Source organism: Gopherus evgoodei, unplaced genomic scaffold (assembly GCF_007399415.2).
Source record: "Gopherus evgoodei ecotype Sinaloan lineage unplaced genomic scaffold, rGopEvg1_v1.p scaffold_41_arrow_ctg1, whole genome shotgun sequence".
In the NCBI taxonomy this organism is placed as follows: Eukaryota; Metazoa; Chordata; order Testudines; family Testudinidae; genus Gopherus; species Gopherus evgoodei.
In genome coordinates this window covers 1,857,479-1,867,243 of record NW_022060062.1, presented here as the reverse complement: position 1 = coordinate 1,867,243, position 9,765 = coordinate 1,857,479, and the positions used below count along the sequence as shown (strand labels likewise).

Here is a 9,765-nt window from a genome sequence, read left to right as displayed (position 1 = left end):
GAGCTAATTCAGTTCAAACTAGATGGAAGGATAAACAAAAATAGATCTGGGACTAGGATTTTTGACTTCTCGAGGGCTAACTTTAAAGAATTAAGGAAATTAGTTAGGGAAGTGGACTGGACTGAAGAACTTGTGGATCTAAATGCGGAGGAGGCCTGGAATTACTTTGTCGCAGCTGCAGAAACTATCAGAAGCCTGCATTCCAAGAAAGGGGAAAAAAACCATAGGCAGGAGTTGTAGACCAAGCTGGATGAGCAAGCATCTCAGAGAGGTGATTAAGAAAAAGCAGAAAGCCTACAAGGAGTGGAAGAAGGGTGGGATTAGTGAGGAAAGCTACCTTAGTGAGGTCAGAACATGTAGGGATAAAGTGAGAAAGGCTAAAAGCTAAGTAGAGTTGGACCTTGCAAAGGGAATTAAAACAATAGTAAAAGGTTCTATAGCCATATAAATAAGAAGAAAACAAAGAAAGAAGAAGTGGGACCGCTAAACACTGAGGATGGAAAGGAGGTTAAGGATAACCTAGGCATGGCCCAATATCTAAATAAGTACTTTGCCTCAGTCTTTAATAAGGCTAATGAGGAGCTTAGGGATAATGGAAGGATGACAAATGGGAATGAGGATATGGAGGTGGATATTACCACATCTGAGGTAGAAGCCAAACTTGAACAGCTTAATGGGACAAAATCGGAGGCCGCAGACAATCTTCATCCGAGAATATTAAAGGAACTGGCGCATGAAATTGCAAGCCCATTAGCAAGAATTTTTAATGAATCGGTAAACTCAGGGGTTGTACCGTATGACTGGAGAATTGCTAACGTAGTTCCTTTCTTTAAGAAAGGGAAAAGAAGAGATCCAAGTAACTATAGGCCTGTTAGTTTGACATCTGTTGTATGCACGGTCTTGGAAAAAATTTTGAAGGAGAAAGTAGTTAAGGACATTGAGGTCAATGGTAATTGGGACAAATTACAACATGGTTTTACTAAGGGTAGATCGTGCCAAACCAGCTTGATCTCCTTCTTTGAGAAGGTGACAGATTATTTAGACAAAGGAAATGCAGTAGACCTAATTTACCTCGATTTCAGTAAGGCATTTGACACAGTTCCACATGGGGAATTATTAATTAAATTGGAAAAGATGGGGATCAATATGAAAATTGAAGGGTGGATAAGGAACTGGTTAAAGGGGAGACTACAACGGGTCGTACTGAATGGTGAACTGTCAGGCTGGAAGGAGGTTACTAGTGGAGTTCCTCAAGGATCGGTTTTGGGACCAATCTTATTTAACCTTTTTATTACCGACCTTGGCACAAAAAGCGGGAATGTGCTAATAAAGTTTGCGGATGACACAGAGCTGGGGGGTATTGCTAACACAGAGAAGGACCGGGATATCATACAGGAAGATCTGGATGACCTTGTAAACTGGAGTAAAAGTAATAGGATGAAATTTAATAGTGAAAAGTGCAAGGTCATGCACTTAGGGATTAATAATAAGAATTTTAGATATACATTAGGGACGCATCAGTTGGAAGCAACAGAGGAGGAGAAGGACCTTGGAGTATTGGTTGATCGCAGGATGACTATGAGCCGCCAATGTGATATGGCCGTTAAAAAAGCTGATGCAGTTTTAGGATGCATCAGGCGAAGGATTTCCAGCAAAGATAAGGAGGTGTTAGTACCGTTATATAAGGCACTGGTGAGACCTCACCTGGAATACTGTGTGCAGTTCTGATCTCCCATGTTTAAGAAGGATGAATTCAAATTGGAACAGGTTCAGAGACGGGCTACTAGGATGATCCGAGGAATGGAAAACCTGTCCTATGAAAGGAGACTCAAAGAGCTTGGCTTGTTTAGTCTAGCCAAAAGAAGGCTGAGGGGGGATATGCTTGCTCTTTATAAATATATCAGAGGGATTAATATTAGGGAGGGAGAGGAATTATTTAAGCTTAGTACCAACGTAGACACAAGAACAAATGGGTATAATCTGGACACTAGGAAGTTTAGACTTGAAATTAGACGAAGGTTTCTAACCATTAGAGGAGTGAAGTTCTGGAACAGCCTTCCAAGGGGAGTAGTGGGGGCAAAAATATCTGGCTTTAAGACTAAGCTTGATAAGTTTATGGAAGGGATGGTATGATAGGATAGCTTAACTTTGGCAATTGAGCTTTGATTATCAGCAGATAAGTATGCCCAGAGGTTGGTGATGGGATGTTGGATGGGATGGGATCTGAGTTACTGCAGAGAATTCTTTCCTGAGTGCTGGCTGGTGAGTCTTGCCCACATGCTCAGGGTTTAGCTGATCGCCATATTTGGGGTTGGGAAGGAATTTTCCTCCAGGGCAGATTGGCAGAGGCCCTGGAGGTTTTTCGCCTTCCTCTGCAGCATGGGGCATGGGTCACTTGCTGGTGGATTCTCTACAGCTTGAGGTCTTCAAACCACAATTTGAATACTTCAGTAACTCGGACATAGGTTAGGGGTTTGTTATAGAAGTGGATGGGTAGGGTTCTGTGGCCTGCTTTGTGCAGGAGGTCAGACTAGATGATCACATTGGTCCCTTCTGACCCTAAAGTCTTTGAGTCTAGATAAATTAATCGGTTTCAGAATGGAAGCCATGTTAGTCTGTATCAGCAAGAAGAATGAGGAGTACTTGTGGCACTTTAGAGACTATCAAATGTATGTGAGAAACAACTCTGACATCCTAATAAAAAAGGCTGACACAGGAGGTGCTGTCGTCATCATGAATAGGTCGGAATATGAACGAGAGGCTGCTAGGCTGCTCTCTAACACCACATTCTACAAGCCATTCCCCTCTGATCCCACTGAGCTCCCAAAAGAAACGACACCATCTGCTCAAGAAACTCCCTGAAAAAGCATAAGAACAAATCTGCACAGACACACCCCTAGAACTCCAACCAGGGGTATTCTATCGTCTACCCAAAATCCATAAACCTGGAAATCCTGGATGCCCCATCATCTCAGGCATTGGCACCCTGACAGCAGGATTGTTTGGCTATGTAGACTCCCTCCTCAGGCCCTACGCTGCCAGCACTCCTAGCTATCTTTGAGACACCACTGACTTCCTGAGGAAACTACAGTCCATTGGTGATCTTCCAGAAAACACCATCTTGGCCACTATGGAGATAGAAGCCCTCTACACCAACATTCCACACAAAGATGGATTACAAGCCGTCAGGAACAGTATCCCCAATAATATCACAGCAAACTTGGTGGCTGAACTTTGTGACTTTGTCCTTACCCACAACTATTTCACACTTGGGGACGATGTATACCTTCAAGTCAGTGGCACTGCTATGGGTACTCCCATGGCCCCACAGTATGTCAACATTTTTATGGCTGACTTAGAAGAACGCTTCCTTAGCTCTCGTCCCCTAACCAACTACTCTACTTGTGCTACAGTGATGACATCTTCATCATCTGGACCCATGGAAAAGAAGCCTTAGAGGAATTCCACCATGATTTCAACAATTTCCATCCCACCATCAAACTCAGCCTGAACCAGTCCACACAAGAGATCCACTTTCTGGACACTACAGTGCTAATAAGCGATGGTCACATAAACACAATCCTTTACTGGAAACCTACTGACCGCTATACTTACATACATGCCTCCAGCTTCCATCCAGACCACACCCCACGATCCATTGTCTACAGCCAAGCTCTAAGATACAACCGCACTTGCTCCAACCCCGCAGACAGAGACAAACACCTGCATGATCTCTATCAAGTGTTCTTACAACTACAATACCCACCTGCTGAAGTGAAGAAACAGATTGACAGAGCCAGAAGAGTACCCAGAAGTCACCTACTACAGGACAGGCCCAACAAGGAAAGTAACAGAACTCCACTAGCCGTCACCTTCAGCCCCCAACTAAAACCTCTCCAGCGCATCATTGAGGATCTACAACCTATCCTGAAGGACGATCCTTCACTCTCACAGATCTTGGGAGACAGGACAGTCCTTGCTTATAGACAGCCTCCCAACCTGAAGCAAATACTTACCAGCAATGAGACAACAAAAACACTAAACAAGGAACCTATTCTTGCAACAAAGTCTGTTGCCAACTCTGTCCACATATCTATTCAGGGGACACCATCATAGGACCTAATCACATCAGCCACACTATCAGAGGCTCATTCACCTGCGTATCTACCAATGTGATATATGCTACTATGTGCCAGCAATGCCCCTCTGCCATGTACATTGGCCAAACCAGACAGTCTCTACGTAAAATAATAAATGGACACAAATCACATGTCAAGAATTATAACATTCAGAAACCAGTCTGAGAGCACTTCAATCTCCCTGGTCAATCGAAGATAAACCTAAAAGTCACAATATTACAACAAATAACCTTCAAAAACAGACTCTAACGAGAGACTACTGAATTGGAATTAATTTGCAAACTGGACACCATTAAATTAGGCTTGAATAAAGACTGGGAGTGGATGGATCATTACACAAAGTCAAACTATTTCCCCATGTTTATTTGTCCCCCTACTGTTACTCACACCTTCTTGTCAACTGTTGGAAATGGGCCATCCTGATTATCACTACAAAAGGTTTTTTCTCCTGCTAATAATAGCTCACCTTAACTGCTCACTCTCATTATAGTGTGTATGGCAACACCCATTTTTCATGTTCTCTGTGTATATTTATGTCTATCTTCCTGCTGTATTTTCCACTGCATACATCCGATGAAGTGGGTTTTAGCCCACAGAAGCTTATGCTCAAATAAATTTGTTAGTCTCTAAGGTGCCCCAAGTACTCTTCTTTCTTTTTGCAGAGAAATTAATGGAGGTTAAGTCCATGAATGGCTATTAGCCAGGATGGGTTCCATGAATGGCTGTTAGCCAGGATGGGTAAGGAATGGTGTCCCTGGCCTCTGTTTGTCAGAGGGTGGAGATGGATGGCAGGAGAGAGATCACTTGATCATTACCTGTTAGGTTCAGTCCCTCTAGGGCACCTGGCATTGGCCGCTGTTGGCAGATACGATGCGGGGTTGGATGGACCTTTGGTCTGACCCAGTATGGGCATCCTTATGTTCTCATGAAGGGAGGGGCAGAGCCCTGCAACAGAGTTTCTGTAGTGTAGTGGTTCTCGTGTTTTCCTAACATGCAAAAAGTCTCTGATTTGAAACCAGGCAGAAACATGATGGCTTAATTTTCCCAGCTCCTACTGGCCTGTCCCTGCTGTTGTAGGAGCAGCAGTGATTTCTATGCTCAAAAGGTCTGTTATACTTCCCCTACTCCCACTTCTGTCTCCTCTCCCTCTCTGAATGCCTGTGAAGTGGCTTTTCCCCTCCCACTCCCTCCTGGAATGCTTGTGGGATGAATGTTCTGGTTGAAGAGCAGAAGAGCTCCCAGGTAGACAAGGTGTCTGGTACTTTAATTAGGCAGTGATCACCCAGAGCATGGACACTGCCCAAGGTGGGAGTGTGACCGACCAGATGCAGCCAAGTCATCTCTAGTTGCAGGCCATGAGGTGCAGGTCCTTAAAAGGGGAAGGGGCCATGTGCTCAGGAGAGCACTCACAAGCTTGTACCTCCAGTGAATGCCCTTTGCCTGGCCAGTGGTTCTCTGTGCTGTATTTCATTGTGCCTCAGGAAGACTTACCTTCATCGCACCGTCCATAGCTGCACTGTGGGACACTTACCTTGCAGAATCCTGACATCTCCAGTGCCATGCCAGTCCTGGGAGCGTGAGTATGCGAGTGCGAGTGTGACCCCCCCCACCCTGCTTATTTTGAGTTTAGCTGTCAGTATAATAAATGTGCTGCTTTCAGGCAAACTCTGGTGGGTCATTAGTCCTCCCTACGCTTACTAGCTGGCCCAATTTTGGATAACACCTTTGATAACCCCAACCCCTGCATGGCAGAGGGTGATGAAATGAGCGGATGAAAAATCCTTGGCATCAGCAGGGGAAAGCTAGAGGATCTTGGCCAGTCACCTTTTGAAGCCTTGTGGCTTGGCTTCCTCTGCCCTTGGAGGTTGGCCTACGGAGGCCAGCTCTTCCTGCTAGCCTCCTTTGTGTGACTTGCCAAAGGAGGAAGTGAGGCAGGAATGGGGCAAAAGAGGAAAGTCGAGCTGAGGAAGGCAGGGCAGAAGCTAAGCGCCTCAGTGCAGCTAAGTGGGGTTAGTAGAGCACCACCATTCATTCTGCAAAGCCTGGGGAGGTGCGGCTGGCTACTGGGAGGTAGAATCCTATGGCTGCCTCTTGGCTTCCTGGGGATGGCTGCTTGCATCCCAGGAGAAGGAGGATGGTTCTGGGTGAAAGGAAGACAAGCAAAGCTATGGGAGAAAATTTGTGTGCGGGGTGCTGGCTCTGCGCTGGGGGAGGGAGTTGGGGCGCAGGAGGGGTGGCGCTTACCCTGGGCAGTGCAGCTCCCAAAGTGACTGGTACACCAAGCTTGCGTCAACAGCTCCTAGGTGGGCCGTGCCAGGGGGTGTCCATGCGCTGCAGGCGCTTCCCCTAGAGCTCCCATTGGCTGCAGTTCCTGGCCAATGGGAGCTGCTGAGTTGGTGCTCGGGGCAGGGGCAATGAATGGAGACACATTTCTGGGAGTGATATGGAGGGACGGAGGCAGAGTGGGCAGGGAGCCACTTTAGTGCTGTTGGCACATCTCTGCACACCCATTGGGGGAGGGGAGCAGAGATCATCCATGTGCTTCCTGGGGTAGGGGCAATGCACAGAGTTGCCTCCCCTCTCTGGTCTATTACAGGAGGGGAGCGGGGTCTTTTGGCCTGTAAGGTGCAGCAGGTTGGACTAGATGATCACATTGGTCCCTTCTGACCTTAAAGGCTCCAGTCTAAAAGGGAGAGGGAAATAAAGGAAGTTTTTAAAAAAAATCAACCAAACTTTGTAATACAAGGATAACTCCAACAGCTCATTGTATAGTCCTGCCCCTTTCTTCCTCCACTGTGTGTTTGATGACCTGCAGAACATTGATTCTCTCATTCCATTGATAACCTGATACAATGTGACTGAAATTAAACCAATTCCCAGGGGAGAAGACATCACATCACTGCATTGGCTGGGAATCGAACCCAGATCAACTGCTTGGAAGGCAGCTATGCTCACCGCTATACCACCAATGTATGTAGCAGAAGTGCTACTTATGCTTGCCTAATGAGGCTAGAGCAGCATTGAGGAGATTTTCGGCCTTTTAAAATGTACTGGATTCTCATCACTAAAAAAGAAACACCTCCATCTTCACTTAAGTTTGAACCATCAGCCTTTCAATTAGCCACCAAAGTTGTTAATCACAGGGTATATCTACACTATGGGATTATTCCGATTTTACAGAAACCAGTTTTTGGAAACAGATTGTATAAAGTCGAGTGCACACAGCCACACTAAGCACATTCATTTGGTGATGTGCGTCCATGTACCGAGGCTAGCGTCGATTTCTGGAGCATTGCATTGTGGGTAGCTATCCCATAGTTCCCGCAGTCTCTCCCGCCCATTGGAATTCTGGGTTGAGATCCCAATGCCTGATGGGGCAAAAAGAGTGTCGTGGGTGATTCTGGGTAAATGTCGTCACTCAGTCCTCCCTCCATGAAAGAAATGGCAGATAATCATTTCGCGCCCTTTTCCCTGGATTGCCCGGGCAGACGCCATAGCATGGCAACCATGGAGCCCATTCAGCCTTTTTTCACCGTCACCGTATGTCTACTAGATGGTGCTGACAGACGCAGTGCTGCAGTGCTACACAGCAGCATCCCATTGCCTTTTTCAAGTTAGCAAAGATGTTTACCAGCCATACCATCCCGTCTGCTGCTTTGCAAGTTGACAATGACAGTTACCAGTTATACTGTAACGTCTGCTGCTGTCATGGGTGCTGCTGGCTGGCCTCGGTGAGGTCAGCCAAGGGTGCATGGACAAAAATGGGAATGACTCCCCAGGTCATTCCTTTCTTTAGGTTTTGTCTAATTAGATCCAGTGTCTCCCATACGGTCCATGCTGGAGCTCTTTTTTTATTCTGAGACTCCATGGTCACCTGTTCTGATCGGCGCACCATGCTGGGCAAACAGGAAATGAAATTCAAAAGTTCATGGAGCTTTTCCTGTCTACCTGGCCAGTGCACTTGAGTTGGTTGCTTTCCAGAGCGGTCACAATGGTGCACTGTGGGATAGCACCCGGAGGCCAATACCATTGAATTGCGGCCACACTAACCCAAATCTGACATGGCAATAGCGATTTCAGCACTACTCCCCTCGTCGGGGAGGAGTACAGATATCGATATTAAGAGCCCTTTATATCGATATAAAGGGCTTCATTGTGTGGACAGGTGTAGGGTTAATGTGATTTAATGCTGCTAAATTCGATACCAACTCATAGTGTTGACCATACCAGAGAGAGCAGCAGGTTTTCCCTCCTGTTCCCCACTTCTGTTTTCTTGATTAGTTTCTCCTCTGCACCAAGTTGCTCTTTGCCTTTGTGACCCTGTCTAGCTCAGTTGGTAGAGCATCAGACTTTTAATCTGAGAGTCCAGGGTTCAAGTCTCTGATCAGGTGATAAACTACTCACCAAGATCTTAAACTGTCTTTCTGGAGTCCTCTTTGATGTTACTTTTCTCTTCAGGATTTTCCCTTTCCTCAGAAGGGCCTTTTTGTGTGTGGGTTTGAAGAGGCAACTTCCTGACAGCCCCTCTGTCCTTGCAGCCTGGAGGAATCCTCTGGGCATATAGCATGTTCCTTTCCTGCACACACACACACAGAGAACATCCCTAAGGAATTAGAATCACCTGCTGCCTTCCCCTTTCCTTTTGGATCCCCAAATGATGATGCTCTTCAGCCTGAACCCATGTCCCCTCTTTTCCCAGTGCCCCTCAATCCCAACCCTCAGTCCCTCCTTTGCACACTGCTCCTCACTCCCAATCAGAGCCTACTCCTCTTCACCCTTCTCCTCTGTCCCTACCCACAGCCCCCTCAATCCCAGCCCACAGGCCCCTCCTCCTAATGCTGCTCTTCAATCCCAACCCACAGCTCCCTCCCTCCCTTCCTCCAGCAGTTTTCGTGCAAGATTTCGTGTATGAGTCTGCATGTGGATTTTACAGTATGATGGAAATATGTTGGGTTGCTTGCCAAAATGATCACTTTTGGCTGATGTTGGATTCCCAGTCTCCTTGTTATAGGGGCAGGAGAAATAAAGCGTGGTTATCCTTGTTGTGTGAATCAAGGGCAGCACAACTGTGCTCGGCAGACCACAATTGAGGGACTCACCCTCAATTCAATCGCACTTGCTAGGTGGGGGACATGGGTTCCAAAGCCAAGTGAGCTGGGACCTGGGTCCTAATACTAAAATTTAGGGGTTAGATCAATGTTAGGACATGGTGACTGTGGAGGGATGAGTGAGTCCCTAGCCAACATAGTGAGAACGGTGCCTTCTTATTTTCCCCCCTTTCCACCCAGGATGGCAGGTGAACTGTAGAGAGGCAAATCTGGGCTTGCACTGACTAAGGACAACAGCTGTGAGTGGGGTGCAGAGAGGGGATGGCTCATGTTAAAGGACTTTTAGTTGCTGGACTTATGAACCGTAGGAAGAAGGACACTGCCCAGCTTATTTGGGAGTGGGTCTTTTCCTGGTGGTTTATGTTTATGCGTTGGAGCTGCTGACATGACTTCTGCTAAGCCTGGGCTTACATTGCAATGTAGACATACACTGAGAGGGCATCTATAACGTGCTAAAAGCAGTGTGGCCCGGCTGGCCTGGATCATCTGACTTGGACTCCTGGGGCTCAGGTTGTGAG

The 9,765-nt window shown here is 46.7% G+C and overlaps 2 non-coding genes across 2 annotated transcripts; one reads left to right on the top strand and one right to left on the bottom strand.

The window, feature by feature from the left end:
• Positions 1 to 7,039: 7,039 nt before the first annotated feature.
• TRNAG-UCC lies at positions 7,040 to 7,111 on the bottom strand. Its single transcript has one exon. It is a non-coding gene; the product is annotated as a tRNA-Gly (tRNA).
• Positions 7,112 to 8,457: 1,346 nt separating this feature from the next.
• On the top strand, positions 8,458 to 8,530 carry TRNAK-UUU. The gene has a single exon. It is a non-coding gene; the product is annotated as a tRNA-Lys (tRNA).
• The last annotated feature ends 1,235 nt before the right edge of the window (positions 8,531 to 9,765 follow it).